Below are 14,954 nucleotides of genomic sequence, written 5' to 3' on the forward strand. Positions count from 1 at the left end.
TCCATTAATTTAATAAGCCATTATTAGCCAATGTATAAGACATTGGAGGTTCAATGGTGAAAGTCATACCAATTGCATTTTTGGTGCAATTACTTCAATAATGTAATTATTACATCACAAAATTACAAACCGAAGCATACTCTGATGGAAGGAATGAATGTCCTTCTCAGAGAGTATCTAAGAAGGTAGCTTTTCCACATCTGGTGGGGCTGATGTTCTCTGAGGAAGTGAAAGCTGATCTGGGATATGAGAGTGAAAAGGAAAGGAAGGAAGGCTACCAGAATGGGAACAAGCATGTGCAAAACCCCTGTGGCAAGGCAGAGTGGAAGGAATCAGAGAAAGTGAAAGAAACCCATGTGGAAAGAAAGCCAAGGAACCACAGCTTGTATATGAAACCATCACTGTTAGCCCTCTAGAAGCCTTCTGTCTGCTCAGCCCCCTTTCTTCCACTGAAGGAATAGTAACTACACTGTTCAAATATTTATGGCAATAATTCCTTATTATATTTAGTTACCACTCTTAAGAATTTCCTTTTAAGTTTATATAAATGGAACCATAAAGCATATAGTCTTTGTGTATGATTTTACCTACGGTACATTTTGTTTTCCAATTTGTTTGTGTTCTTGAGTCGCATATTTCATTCATTTTGGATGCTCGAGAGGATTCTTTGTTTGAATATACAATAATCCATGAACCTAATGCTTTGATGATGAACATTTTTGATGTTTCTGTGTTTCTAGTGATCACAAATCATATATGATTAAACATCTAGGCACACATATGCACGTCATTTCTCTAGAATAAACAGCAAGATGTATATATATATGTATATATATATGAACATGAACATATGCAAACACAAGTTCATGCATAATACTAATATAAAATTATGTACTATTCTATCTCCTTTCACATATTTTCTGTTTTTGTCTCTCTTTTCATCATTATTGATGTTTTCTTCTTCCCTTTCTTCCATTTAATGATCTCTCTGCAGCTTATCCATTGAATTCTTAGTTTAGGCTATTTCACATATTACATTGTTTTAGTTCTAGAATTTCTATTACTTTCTTTTCTGAAAAATCTGCCTGACAGATCTCTTAGTCTACACAATCTAACACAATTTTCTATTATGATGGAAATATTCTATAAATCAGTATTGCACAATGCAGTATTAACCAACCACACATAGCTATTCAGCTCTTGACTAAATAATTGAATTTTTACTTTTATTTATTTATTTATAATTATTTCAAAGTTAACATTGGTAGCAACTTTTATATTAGATAGAAGGTCTTCTATGATTCTATTTTCACCATCCACTTAAACTTAAAAGAAAAAAAAAAACCTAACTCACTCAGGGGAGGCATGGTGGCTCATGCCTATAGTCACAGCACTTTGGGAGGCCAAGGCAGGACGGTTGTTTGACTCAGGAGTTTGAGACCAGCCTGGGCAACAAAGTAAAATCCTATCTCTAATAATAATAATATAAATAATTAGCTGGGAGTATTGGCATGCGCCTATGCTCCCAGCTATTAGGGAGGGTGAGATGGGAGGATCACTTGAGCCTGAGAGATGAAGGCTGCAGTGAGACATATCATGCCTCTGCACTCTGACCTGGGCAACAGAACGAGACCCTCTCTCAGAAAACACAAAAAACACAAAAAACATAAAAACTAAAATGCTCAATCGGAAAAATTTGAAAAAAGAATAGACAATCATAATCAATTAAGACTCAATTGTCAACACTCATATTTAGTGTATAAATTATATACAGTAAATGAGATTGTGTGCATACTATCCATATCTACACACATACACATAATGTAAACAAAATAAATTTTAGTAATGTTAGTTTATGTATTTTATAGCCCATTTTTTCAAACAATATTTATAAAATAATTTTATGGCATTAAATAATGTCTAAAATCATAGACTGTAATGATTGTGTAAGATTTTACTCTTGATTCTATAATAATATTGTCTTATTACTCGACATTTAGACGACTATTTTGATACTGTTGCTAACATGATTATCTCTAGCTGATTTCTTAGGATTATTGAGATAAAAGTAGGATTGCTGGAATAAAATATCCAAATATTAAAACATTTTTGGTATTTATTGTCAAATTGTTTTTCGGAAAAGTTATACCAGCTTGAATTGCCATTAGAGTAAGATAAGAATGCAGTGTGAATTTAAGTCCTGTTTCTCCTCTACCTTTTCCTATCTCCTCTCTTTCTGTATCACCATATGACATTTGTCATAGTCCTGTTCTTCTTCAATATCTTTGTTCCATAACCTCTGTTTTAAAGGTTCCCTCTCCCCATTCCATGTTCAGCTCTCCTGTCTTTTTTTTTTTTTTTTTTTTTTTTTGAGACAGAGTCTCGCTCTGTCACCCAGGCTGGAGTGCAGTGGCGCGATCTCGGCTCACTGCAAGCTCCGCCTCCCAGGTTCACGCCATTCTCCTGCCTCAGCCTCCCGAGTAGCTGGGACTACAGACGCCTGCCACCACGCCCGGCTAATTTTTTTTTTTTTTTTTTTTTTTTTTTCCAGTAGAGACGGGGTTTCACCGTGTTAGCCAGGATGGTCTCGATCTCCTGACCTCGTGATCCGGCACCTTGGCCTCCCAGCTCTCCTGTCTTAAATGCTAAATCTCACATCCATATTTCCAATCTGTCATGTCTTCCAAGATCAAGTTCCACTTTTCCAACATGTCTGCTATATATATATATGCGTGCTTGTCCCTACTGACTCTCATCACATCTAGAGCTCAATTTTTAACATTATCTCTTCCCCCAGACTATCCTAATAACTCAACTCCCCATGTGTTCAGATTTCCCTTTTCTGTAAGCAATCCTATTGTCACTTGAGCACAAAACTCCCACTCTTTGTCGCTTTTCCTTTATCTCACAAATGCTGACAGTCATCAAGAATGATTAAATTTGCATTTGCAATATGAATCCAAGACATGTCTTACCTTGCATACTGCTGCTTCCATGCTAGAACAGGCCTTTATCACCATGGAAATTTTCTTTTAAATACTGTTCCTGCATTTAGACTTTCCTTCCATTAATCTATTCTACTCAATGCTTCTAAACTAATCTACTCAATTTATCATTTTGAGGGTACCACTGTCTTCATCAAAAGTCTTCAATGTCCCCCTGTTGTGTTTTAAGCAACCCCAAGTTGCATAATTTGTCATTTATCCATTTGTCTTGCCAGCCAGCCATTCAAAATTTATGGAGTGCCTACATGATTTTTTTTCCTTTGGAGAACTGCTGGCTACTGGAACTACTGGCCCTTGCTTAAAAAGGGTGTGAAGTGCCTGGGAGGTTACATCCCCTTGAGATTTCCACTAACCAGTGACTGAAAGATACTGACAAAAGCCTCACATCCATAGTCTGAATTATAATAGCTCTGAAGCTTAGTTTACACTCCAGTTTCCCTATGGAATCAGGCAAAAGGCTGTTCTTGGGCTTTGCACGGCGATCACACTCTTGCCTGACTTCCTTGTCTTCCTTGCCCTACTTCACTAGTTGCCTTATTTATCTACCCTGGAGCCCTTCCTTAATAAATTATTTTTATGTGAATTCTTCTCTTAGGTTCTGCTTCTGGAAAATCCAAAGAAAACCACTTTTGTTAAGAACCAAAGACATGATCACTACTGCGAATGAACTCACGCTGAGTAGAAAAATAGACATGCAAGCCAGCAATTTAAATTTTAATATGCTATCTACCATAATAGTGGGATTTGCAAAGTCCTGTGAGATGAGGAAAGAATAAATACCTATCTCAGGTAAGGGAAGTCGGACTGGAAAGTCTTCCCCTAAAGTAATATCTGATCTGAAATTCAGATAAGATTTTTTTTTTTAGGCAGAAATAATAGGTAAACTAGTTATAACAAATAGTGTGGGAAAAATTTAATGTTATAAGAACATGAAATTCTTCAGGAACTACAAATAACTCAACGTACTATTATCAGAGGCAATATGTGATACAAGAGGGGGGAGGGAACTGATTCGAACAGGTGAGTAAGATGGCAGAAATGTGAATTCAAAACATTCTCTGAGTGTTGTAAAAAGAGCTCATCTAGTTTATCTGTCAAAGATGGCAAACAATATGGAGAACCCAGGAGGGCAATGCCTTTGATTATAGAGTTGTAGCTGTTGCTCTGGCAGTATTGTGGAGGACTGCATGTGGAAGTTGCAAGTAGGGCTAGTCTGGAGAAAGAATAATCAGAGATCAAATACCATGGTGAGCACAAAGGGCTCAGAAGAGAGATAATGTCAGATAGTAGAAGAAGAAATTGCAGTAGTTGGTGATTGATTGGGTCTGTGGTAAGATTCTAGGCTTTGGATCACCCTGCCAGTCACCAAATCTGATAGAATTTTTTTGACTTACTTTATCAAGATAGCAGCATTTTCCTTCCTTCTTCAGCTTCCTGTTCGATTGTTTTGCTAACTTTTGTACGTTTTCCAAATTATCCATATTGACACCACATTATTCTTTTACTTGCAAAGTGGAGTACGTGATAAAAATGAAATCATAGCATATAGACAACTTACTAAAAATTATTGAGTTAATCAGGAAAAGCATGCTGATAATTAAAATACATGTGAAAAAACGTCCAACCTCAATCATAACTGTTTAAAAAATGTCAATTGAAACAATATCAGATTAACAAAAATTTTAGTTGCAAAACATTCAATTTTAGCAAAGATAAAGGCAAGAAACATGCTAATGCACCACCTGTGAGACTATAATAGGTCCAAATTTTTGAAGAGCCATTGCAAATATCTGGCAAATTAAAACACTCGCTTCCTTTCATCCAGCAATGGCACCACTAATAATTTACACTAAGAATCAATCTAGATGAATATATATGAAGATGCTTATTACTGTATTATTTATAATAGCAAAAAAGTCCATTAATATAAACTCATTAGCTATACTATAAAATGACCGTTCCGTGGAATATTATGCAGATGTTATAAAGAATATGTTAATATAAATGTGGTCAATAAATATTGCATTACAAAAAGAAGAGTAGAAATTGAGCTTGTAGAGAATAATTTCATCACCACTTAATGAGAATATATATACACTGAAAATTTCTGAAAGGATCCTTCCAAAACTGCTAACATTATTTACCACTGGGGCTTGAAAATGATGGAGATTTGCTCTTGTCATTTATTTTTTTCCCCAAGAACAACAGTAATTTGGCGATAAAATTAATGGAAAGGGGCATTAACAAGATAACTGAGGGACAGTGTTTAGTTTTTACATGTTTGTGGAAGGAGATGAGAAATTAAAACTTTATATAATTCTGTTGAAATAAAATAAAAATAAAATCCTTAGAGTCACAACTCTAAGAAAGGACAAGCACTTACAGATAGGAACATAGACGCTAACCCCACATCCTGTAAGTGTCAAACCAACGACTAGGATTCAGCTCCCCTGACCCTTGCCCCAGTGCTCTTTCTATGATCCTAAGCGATAGTATATCTATGCCTAGAAAATCAAGCCAACTGAGGTGGAAAGGATCTCAGCCATTATTTCTGTCTTCTCCGAATATACAGGACTGATTTTGAGTTCATAAATAAATAAGAAATGTTGAAGGGTTGTCCATGGGACACTAAAGTTCCACTATATTCTCAACCAGAATTTCTTAATTCAGTACCATTGCTCCAAAAGGATGCTTTCTCAAGCACTGAAAAATATGGTTCCATTTATGTCCCTAACTTAAGGGAAGAGACATTTTGAATTGGAGGCAAATAATCTATGTTGTAACACTTCAAAGCTAGGTCAGGAAGCTTATGCTAAATGCCTTATGTGTACTTGTGATTTTTGTATTCTGACCCTGAATGTATTACACAGATAAGCTGACATGTCTCCAATAATTTTCCTCCTAAGTACGGTATAAATGAAATATTAGCACATATTATCTCGGCACCCCACCAACTGATCAGTTTGTTGCTATAAAGTGCAAATGCCCAATCATATAAAATTCCAAGTATTGCTCTGTTGAAAATGAGAAGGCATCACTAGAATGTGAGTGAAAAGCATATTATATGCTTCCCTTTTCTATATGTTAGATTGCTTCACATTGAAAAAATAAGTTCACTCTGGGAGGCTGAGGCAGGCGGATCACAAGGTCAAGAGATCGAGACTATCCTGGCTGACATAGTGAAACCCTGTCTCTACTAAAAATACAAAAATTAGCTGGGCGTGGTGACGTACGCCTGTAGTCCCAGCTACTTGGGAGGCTGAGGCAAGAGAATCGCTTGAACCCGGGAGGCAGAGGTTGCAGTGAGCCAAGATCATAAATAGTCTTCACTCCAGCCTGGCAACAGAGAGAGCCTCCGTCTCAAAAAAATTTAAAAAATAGAATAAATAAAAAAAAAATAAGTTAAATAACATAATAACCCAAAACTTGTAAATTACTTTATCCATCTACTTCTAGGAAATTACAAAGAACAAATTTCATTATATTAGCATAACAGGGATGGATTTTCTTTTGTAATTTTCAATATATTAATGATAGATTTTTTTTCCTAGTGTTCTTTAGGATACTTCCTGCAATACTTCATTCAAGTTATCAGTGATTTTTACTATGTATTGTAAATGATACATAGCCACCATATATAAATATTTGCTGAATTCAAGATTACTACGTTAAGAAACTGGGGTAAATAAAATGGAAACAAGACATCCGTGAATATTTAAGGATATAATATCGCAATTGCATGTTTCTGCTGGCTTTTCGTGATATAATAAACCTTGTTTTTTCTTCTAATTTAAAAAATGCTATCAATAATAAAAATGCTAATTATACATAATCAATATTTTTATACTTATATCAATTCTTACAAATGTTCTAATTTCAGTTTAGTAAACTGATGTGTAAATATACTTTGTAAGACAGATAATTTTTTCTCTATTTGTAGGTATTTTATTTTTATGATATTGTAAATAATATATTTTTAATTTTTTTATTATACTTTAAGTTCTAGGGTACATGTGCACAACGTGCAGGTTTGTGACATACATATACATGTGCCATGTTGGTGTGCTGCACTCATTAACTCGTCATCTACATTAGGTATATCTCCTAATGCTATCCCTCTCCCCTCCCCCAACCCCATGACAGGCCCTGGTGTGTGATATTCCCCATCCAAGACAGACAATTTTATAAGAAGATTAACTTGAAGTTATAAGTAGACTAGTGAATTAAAATTTCCATTTCCTATGCTGCAGAGCACTTTTAATGCAATTTGGAGGGAGAACATTAGTGTTCAGCATTTATAATTTATCATTTGACATTTGGACTAAAAACTCTATTTCCAATACTGCACATGCTACCATAATGCCGGGTTTTACAAAGAGATTAGTGTAATTCAATGGTTAATCATATTTCAAAAAGGAGCTATATTGTGGACTTTATATTACCCTCATAGTTGCTTCAGGAAGGGATCTCATTTGTTACTCCTTCTCAGCATTGGGTTCTATTCAGTTCTTAAGTGAAAACAGGAAAAAATGCTACCCTATACTGAAGCATTTCAACACAATTGGAAACATTATGCATGATTTTCAATAGATGAGGATATACATTTATAAAGTATTCACAAAAAGATATTTTTGGCCAAATTTGAATTTGTTGAAAGGAAGTACATCTCTGATCTACTTTTTTAGAATTTTCTGGGTTTCAAGGTCTTTAACAGAGGTGTGTATGTATGTGTGTGTGTGTGTGTGCATGTATGTGTGTGTGTATGAAAATGTACTGTGTTCATAAAAATGCCACTGTTGGTGTTTCCAAAATGAAGCTACTAAAAAATAGAGAATTGGTGTAATCTAGAGAGGGAGAGGAATTGATAATGCAGAGAGCACTTTCAAAATAAAACTGTGGAAAAGAGGCCACAGTATGGACCAGAGGTAATTACCTGATCACTAAAAAAGAGAGAAGAGAAAGAAAAATACACAGGTAAACAGGGTCAGAGAGGCAGAAAGTGAAAAATCAAACAGTATATTTGGCACTGTAGAGAGTAAAAGAATGAGAGATTTTCCCCTTTCTGTTCATGGGTTATGAAATTGAGGTTTTCCATATAATTAAGAAAGGATGGATCTTGGCGAAGAGCATATTGTCATCTATGAGAGAGCTGCGAGAAATGTAGGGAAGATTGGAGAAGATGGCTGACATTGCTGCTTTGGGGCAGTTGCTCTAAAACTTCTGCCATTCAGCCATGCGGATGAGGTGAACAGGTATTTGGGGACACGTGTGACACTTGATCACATGTAACAATAATATATATTACATTTAGAACAATTTATATCATAATTTATGTGTGGAACAGGAGGTAGCTCAACAATGAATATTCAGAAACTTTACCTAAAAGCCAATTCATAAGTTATTCTAAAATTGTTGTTAACCTGGTGGGTGTATTTTCTAGGGATTTCAAGTGAGCAAAAATTGCCAAGAAATAAAATCCGTCAGGAATAATGTCTGCTTTGCCCATGAATCATAGACACACTTAAGAGGCATTTAACATTTTAGTTAGAGCAATAAATGATCTTTGCTTTAAAATTTAAAAATGTGTTTTCTTTAAACTTTGGTTTCATTTTCTTAGGCATTTATTCAAATAATACATATGTGTGAATGTACGTGATTTTTAGACTATAAAATACTTTGAAACTGTTAGATAAATCTTTGCTAATAAGACATTTCGTTATGGAAGAATTTTGGGATTCCTTTTGCTCTCAGTATTGACTACTGTCATTGTAGAAGTTCTGACAATATGATGATTGTATGAAGACTCTGTGTTCAAATGCATCATCCCAAGGCACTGAAAACATATTTTCATGTTCTTGTTTTATCATATTTACGTATAACGGAAATGGGAAGACTGAAAGATTTCATTATCACCATTTTGGAGGGCAGAGAAAATACCGACAATCTGCATTTCCAGGCTAAGTTTAAGCTATTCAGAAGCCAAACCTTCTCACTATTCAGCTGGCATATCACATTCAGCGAGAAAATGTTTCAGTTTTTTCATAGCTATGTTTAACTTTAAATAAGAGATTGCATAATTAATGCTAAAACTGCCTGTCACTGTTATATTCCTTAAGGTTTTCCATTCTTTCTTAGCTTAAGTCCTGATTTTTATTTTCATTGTTATCATTGTTATTTTTCTTTTCATAGAAAGGTGCTACTTAGCTCTATAATCTTTTGTTTGAGATTAAGGGATAAATATTTTTGGCAAAGGAAAAATATGCTTGAATAAGTTTGTGGTCTTCCGTAAAGGTTTAACCTTATATAGTTGGATTTTTTACATTTTTGATAATAACAATGATTACATAAACTTTATCCAAAAATTGTTATAATTATTGAGATTAATTTTGAATCAATTAAAAAGTTTAAAAATAAATACTATTTGAAGTGTTTATAAGATCAGAAAACAACTGAAAAGATTCATGGTTATACATCAATAATTGCTTATAGTGTAAATGAAAACATTTGTTAATTTCTAGAAATGTATTGCATATTTGATTCTACTTTCCAGGCAATATTCCCACATTTTAAGTTTGTTTTCATTTCAATAAAACTGTATCCAGAAAATTGATAAAACTATAATTTGAATGTACAAAAATTTCAAATAATGACTCCATATATGCTCAGGAAGTTTAATGTCTTGACTTCAATCATACCAAAGACTTCTTATATTAATACAATTTTGTATATATGCAAGGGTTTCACTTCTGTATGTAATCAAGAACTCAGCTAAGCTGTTTATCCTCTCCATGTTCTTCCAGAACATTCTGCCTTAAGGATCTAATTCATGGTTACTTCTTACTCTATTTTTAAATTTCACCATGATTATGCATCTCATTTACATTTTATTTCCTGGGTCTTTCCTCCCCTCTCAAAAACTACCCAGAGAGCATGATAGCAGCCTTTTCTTGACTTCCACACCTTACACACACACACACACACACACACACACACACACACACTCTTACTTTCACAAATATGTGATAAGGGGAACAGTGTTGCTACATTTATATTATTCTTGACAGATGAAACTGGGCACCTGTTTGCTGCATATCATAGGCTTGGCCAACATCAGGCAGATGCTGCCCAGATGGCCTTTCTTCATCTAGAAACATGGAGCCATGCTGGCCATCTCACTTTCCTCGCACCCTCAACCTAATTGTCCCCAGGTCCCAATCAGCAGTTGAATGCATTTCCTTTCCTTCATTTTCCTTTCTGCTATCCAGGCATTTGTCGCCTTGGAAAGCAAGACGAAGCCTTCCTACCTCATGCTTAATCTGCTCCAGTGGCATTAGCCTACGCTCATTCCTCAGAGACAACAGATCCTTCCTAACTCAGAATTTCACACAAGGCACGTACCCAGGAGTCCTTGCCACTCTATTCCACCCCATGTCCCCTCATATTCAATAGCCATAGGCTTTAGTCTAGAGGTGACACCTCTGGGACAATGTACCTGAAGCCCTAGACAAGGAGCTTTCTTATTTGCCATCACATATTCTACGTTTTTCTACATGACATTTATATCAATAATTTTTGTTTAAATAATTTTTAATATTTTAGTCCCTCTCCTCAACATACACGCTTCTAAAAATCAGTGTGTTGCTCACTACCAATTTCCAGCACCTAGCACAGTCCTTAGCATATGGTTGGAACTCACTGAATTTCAGCATTATAACGAAATGAATTAAATGGATGTTGTACACATGTGTGAGGAGCCATGTGGAATGTAAATGGCAGCATACCTATGTGTAAAGTTGTCAGAATCAAGGAAATGGAGCTAGACTGGGAGCCAGAAAGCTAATCCATATGGATGTCAAAGAGATGAGGCTTGAGACACAGAGCAGTGAGCAATGTGAGGGATCCAAAGGGTAGGGAAGTCCCACAGGAACACAGGAGATGATTCAAAGAACCCTTGGTTGTCCTGAAACATTGCTTTTCTTCATGGGCTAGAGGACTTCCGTGGCAGAGGGCTGAAGACAAATGCGTGCAAAAGTGCTTTCTCTAAATGTCTCACCAGCTTATGTTTTGAATGTATAATTCCGGAACTATATATCACCCATCTCTCCGTGCTGTTCAGTTCTTTTCATCCTGCTAAATCTTTTCTGCATCTCTATTTAGATGATTTCTCATTCTTTCCATCTGAGACTGATGGTTATTTCCATGTGGGGATGTTACTAAGAAGAGTATTTAGGGTCTAGTTAGCAAAAACAGACCATAGAATTTTTTTTTAAGGTCTGCCCAGCATTTAAGAAGATATCAGCCTGTTCTCCAAGTGTCCAGTCCTATCTCGTGTCTACCAGCTTTTAGCCTTTTTCTAAGGATAAGCTCTCGCTTTTCAAATTCTGTGTGACATTTTTAAGGCCACATACATGAACACATTTTCATTTATTCCAACTTGCAGTCCTGAAGCAGTAACGTGACTACCTGTTGCAGCAAAAAGGCTCCTCCTTGGTCTGATCTGCATCTTCTGGGGAACTTGCCTGGCGATCTACGATCCATCAGATTTTCCCCTTAGTAAATCTCAGAAAAAGATCACCCATAAGCATAGCACAGGGGTATTCTGAGGTTTGACTAGTATTTCAGAGTGCTGTAGATCCTAAGATGAAAGCAGTAAGAAAGTTGAAAAAATAGTATTATTTATTCAACAGACATGCTAGAAATCTCAGAGCTTCCCTAGTCCCTATTTTCTGTCCTAAGCATGTAACATAAAACTCTGCAAAATCAGAACTGAGTTCTCTGTAAAGACATTCAGAAATAAACAAGACCAACCTTGAAGGGAAGGCCTTGTAATCCACGGTTTATTCTTCTTGTTATGGCTGATGGCAGCACCTAGATTAGAGTAGGTGCTCAGCCATGGATTCACTGAAATAATGCTTTAAAAGTATACTAATAGAGAAGAAAAGAGAGAAGAATCAAATAGACACAATAAAAAATGATAAAGGGGATATCACCACCAATCCCACAGAAATACAAACTACCATCAGAGAATATTATAAACACCTCTACGCAAATAAAGTAGAAAATCTAGAAGAAATGGATAAATTCCTGGACACATACACCCTCCCAAGACTAAACCAAGAAGAAGTTGAATCCCTCAATAGATCAATGACAGGCTCTAAAATTGAGGCAACAGTTAACAGCTTACCAACCAAAAAAAGTCCAGGACCAGAAGGATTCACAGTCGAATTCTACCAGAGGTACAAGGAGGAGCTGGTACTATTCCTTCTGAAACTATTTCAATCAATAGAAAAAGAGGGAATCCTCCCTAAATCATTTTATAAGGCCAGCATCATCCTGATACCAAAGCCTGGCAGAGACACACACAAAAAAGAGAATTTTAGACCAATATCCTTGATGAACATTGATGCAAAAATCCTCAATAAAATACTGGCAAACCAAATCCAGCAGGACATCAAAAAGCTTATCCACCATGATCGAGTGGGCTTCATCCCTGGGATGCAAGGCTGGTTCAACACACGCAAATCAATAAATGTAATCCAACATAGAAACAGAACCAAAGACAAAAACCACATGATTATCTCAATAGATGCAGAAAAGGCCTTTGACAAAATTCAACAGCCCTTCATGCTAAAAACCCTCCATACATTAGGTATTGATGGGACGTATCTCAAAATAATAAGAGCTATTTATGACAAACCCACAGCCAATATTATGCTGAATGAGCAAAAACTGGAAGCATTCCCTTTGAAAACTGGCACAAGATAGGGATGCCCTCTCTCACCACTCCTATTCAACATAGTGTTGGAAGTTCTGGCCAGGGCAATCAGGCAGGAGAAGGAAATAAAGGGTATTCAACTAGGAAAAGAGGAAGTCAAATTGTCCCTGTTTGCAGATGACATGATTGTATATCTAGAAAACCCCATCATCTCAGTCCAAAATCTCCTTAAGTTGATAAGCAACTTCAGCAAAGTCTCAGGATACAAAATCAATGTGCAGAAATCACAAGCATTCTTATCCACCAATAACAGACAAACAGAGAGCCAAATCATGAGTGGACTCCCATTCACAATTGCTTCAAAGAGAATAAAATACCTAGGAATCCAACTTACAAGGGATGTGAAGGACCTCTTCAAGGAGAACTACAAACCACTGCTCAATGAAATAAAAGAGGACACAAACAAATGGAAGAGCACTCCATGCTCATGGATAGGAAGAATCAATATTGTGAAAATGGCCATATTGCCCAAGGTAATTTATAGATTCAATGCCATCCCCATCAAGCTACCAATGACTTTCTTCACAGAATTGGAAAAAACTACTTTAAAGTTCATACGGAACCAAAAATAGCCCACATTGCCAAGACAATCCTAAGCAAAAAGAACAAAGCTGGAGGCATCACACTACCTGACTTCAAACTATACTACAAGGCTACAGTAACCAAAACAGCATGCTACTGGTACCAAAACAGAGATATAGACCAATGGAACAGAACAGAGCCCTCAGAAATAATACCACACATCTACAACCATCTGATCTTTGACAAACCTGACAAAAATAAGAAATGGAGAAAGGATTCCCTATTTAATAAATGGTGCTGGGAAAACTGGCTAGCCATATGTACAAAGCTGAAACTGGATCTCTTCCTTACACCTTATACAAACATTAATTCAAGATCGATCAAAGACTTAAATGTTAGACCTAAAACCATAAAAACCCTAGAAGAAAACCTAGGCAATACCATTCAGGACATAGGCATGGGCAAGGACTTCACGTCTAAAACACCAAAAGCAATGGCAACAAAAGCCAAAATAGAAAAATGAGGTCTAATTAAACTAAAGAGCTTCTGCACAGCAAAAGAAACTACCATCAGAGTGAACAGGCAACCTACAGAGTGAACAGGCAACCTACAGAATGGAAGAAAATTTTTGCAATCTACTCATCTGACAAAGGGCTAATATCCAGAATTTACAAAGAACTCAAACAAACTTACAAGAAAAAAACAAACAACCCCATCAAAAAGTGGGTGGAGGATATGAACAGACACTTCTCAAAAGAAAACATTTATGCAGCCAACAGACACATGAAAAAATGCTCATCATCACTGGCCATCAGAGAAATGCAAATCAGAACCACAATGAGATACCATCTCACACCAGTTAGAATGGTGATCATTAAAAAGTCAGGAAACAACAGGCACTGGAGAGGATGTGGAGAAATAGGGACACTTTTACACTGTTGGTGGGAGTGTAAACTAGTTCAACCATTGTGGAAGACAGTGTGGCTATTCCTCAAGGATCTAGAACTAGAAATACCATTTGACCCAGCCATCCAATTACTGGGTATATATGCAAAGGATTATAAATCATGCTGCTATAAAGACACATGCACACGTATGTTTATTGCGGCACTATTCACAATAGTAAAGACTTGAAACCAACGCAAATGTCCATCAATGATAGACTGGATTAAGAAAATGTGGCACATATACATCATGGAATACTATGCAGCCATAAAAAATGATGAGTTCATGTCCTTTGTAGGGACATGGATGAAGCTGGAAACCATCATTCTGAGCAAACTTTCGCAAGGACAAAAACCAAACACCACATGTTCTCACTCATAGGTGGGAATTGAACAATGAGAACACTTGGACACAGGAAGGGGAACATCACACACCGGCACCTGTTGTGGGGTGGGGGGAGGGGGGAGGGATAGCATTACGAGATATACCTAATGTAAATGACGAGTTAATGGGTGCAGCACACCAACATGGCACATGTATACATATGTAACAAACCTGCATGTTGTGCACAGGTACCCTGGAACTTAAAGTATAATAAAAAAATATATATATATAAAAAAAGATATAGATAAACGCAGGTATAGAACATATTGCTGGATTGTAAGGTATCATTTCTCCTGAAATTGATATATACACAATACAAATCA

The sequence above is a fragment of the Pan paniscus genome, chromosome 16 (genome assembly GCF_029289425.2).
Source record: "Pan paniscus chromosome 16, NHGRI_mPanPan1-v2.0_pri, whole genome shotgun sequence".
NCBI classification, from domain to species: Eukaryota; Metazoa; Chordata; class Mammalia; order Primates; family Hominidae; genus Pan; species Pan paniscus.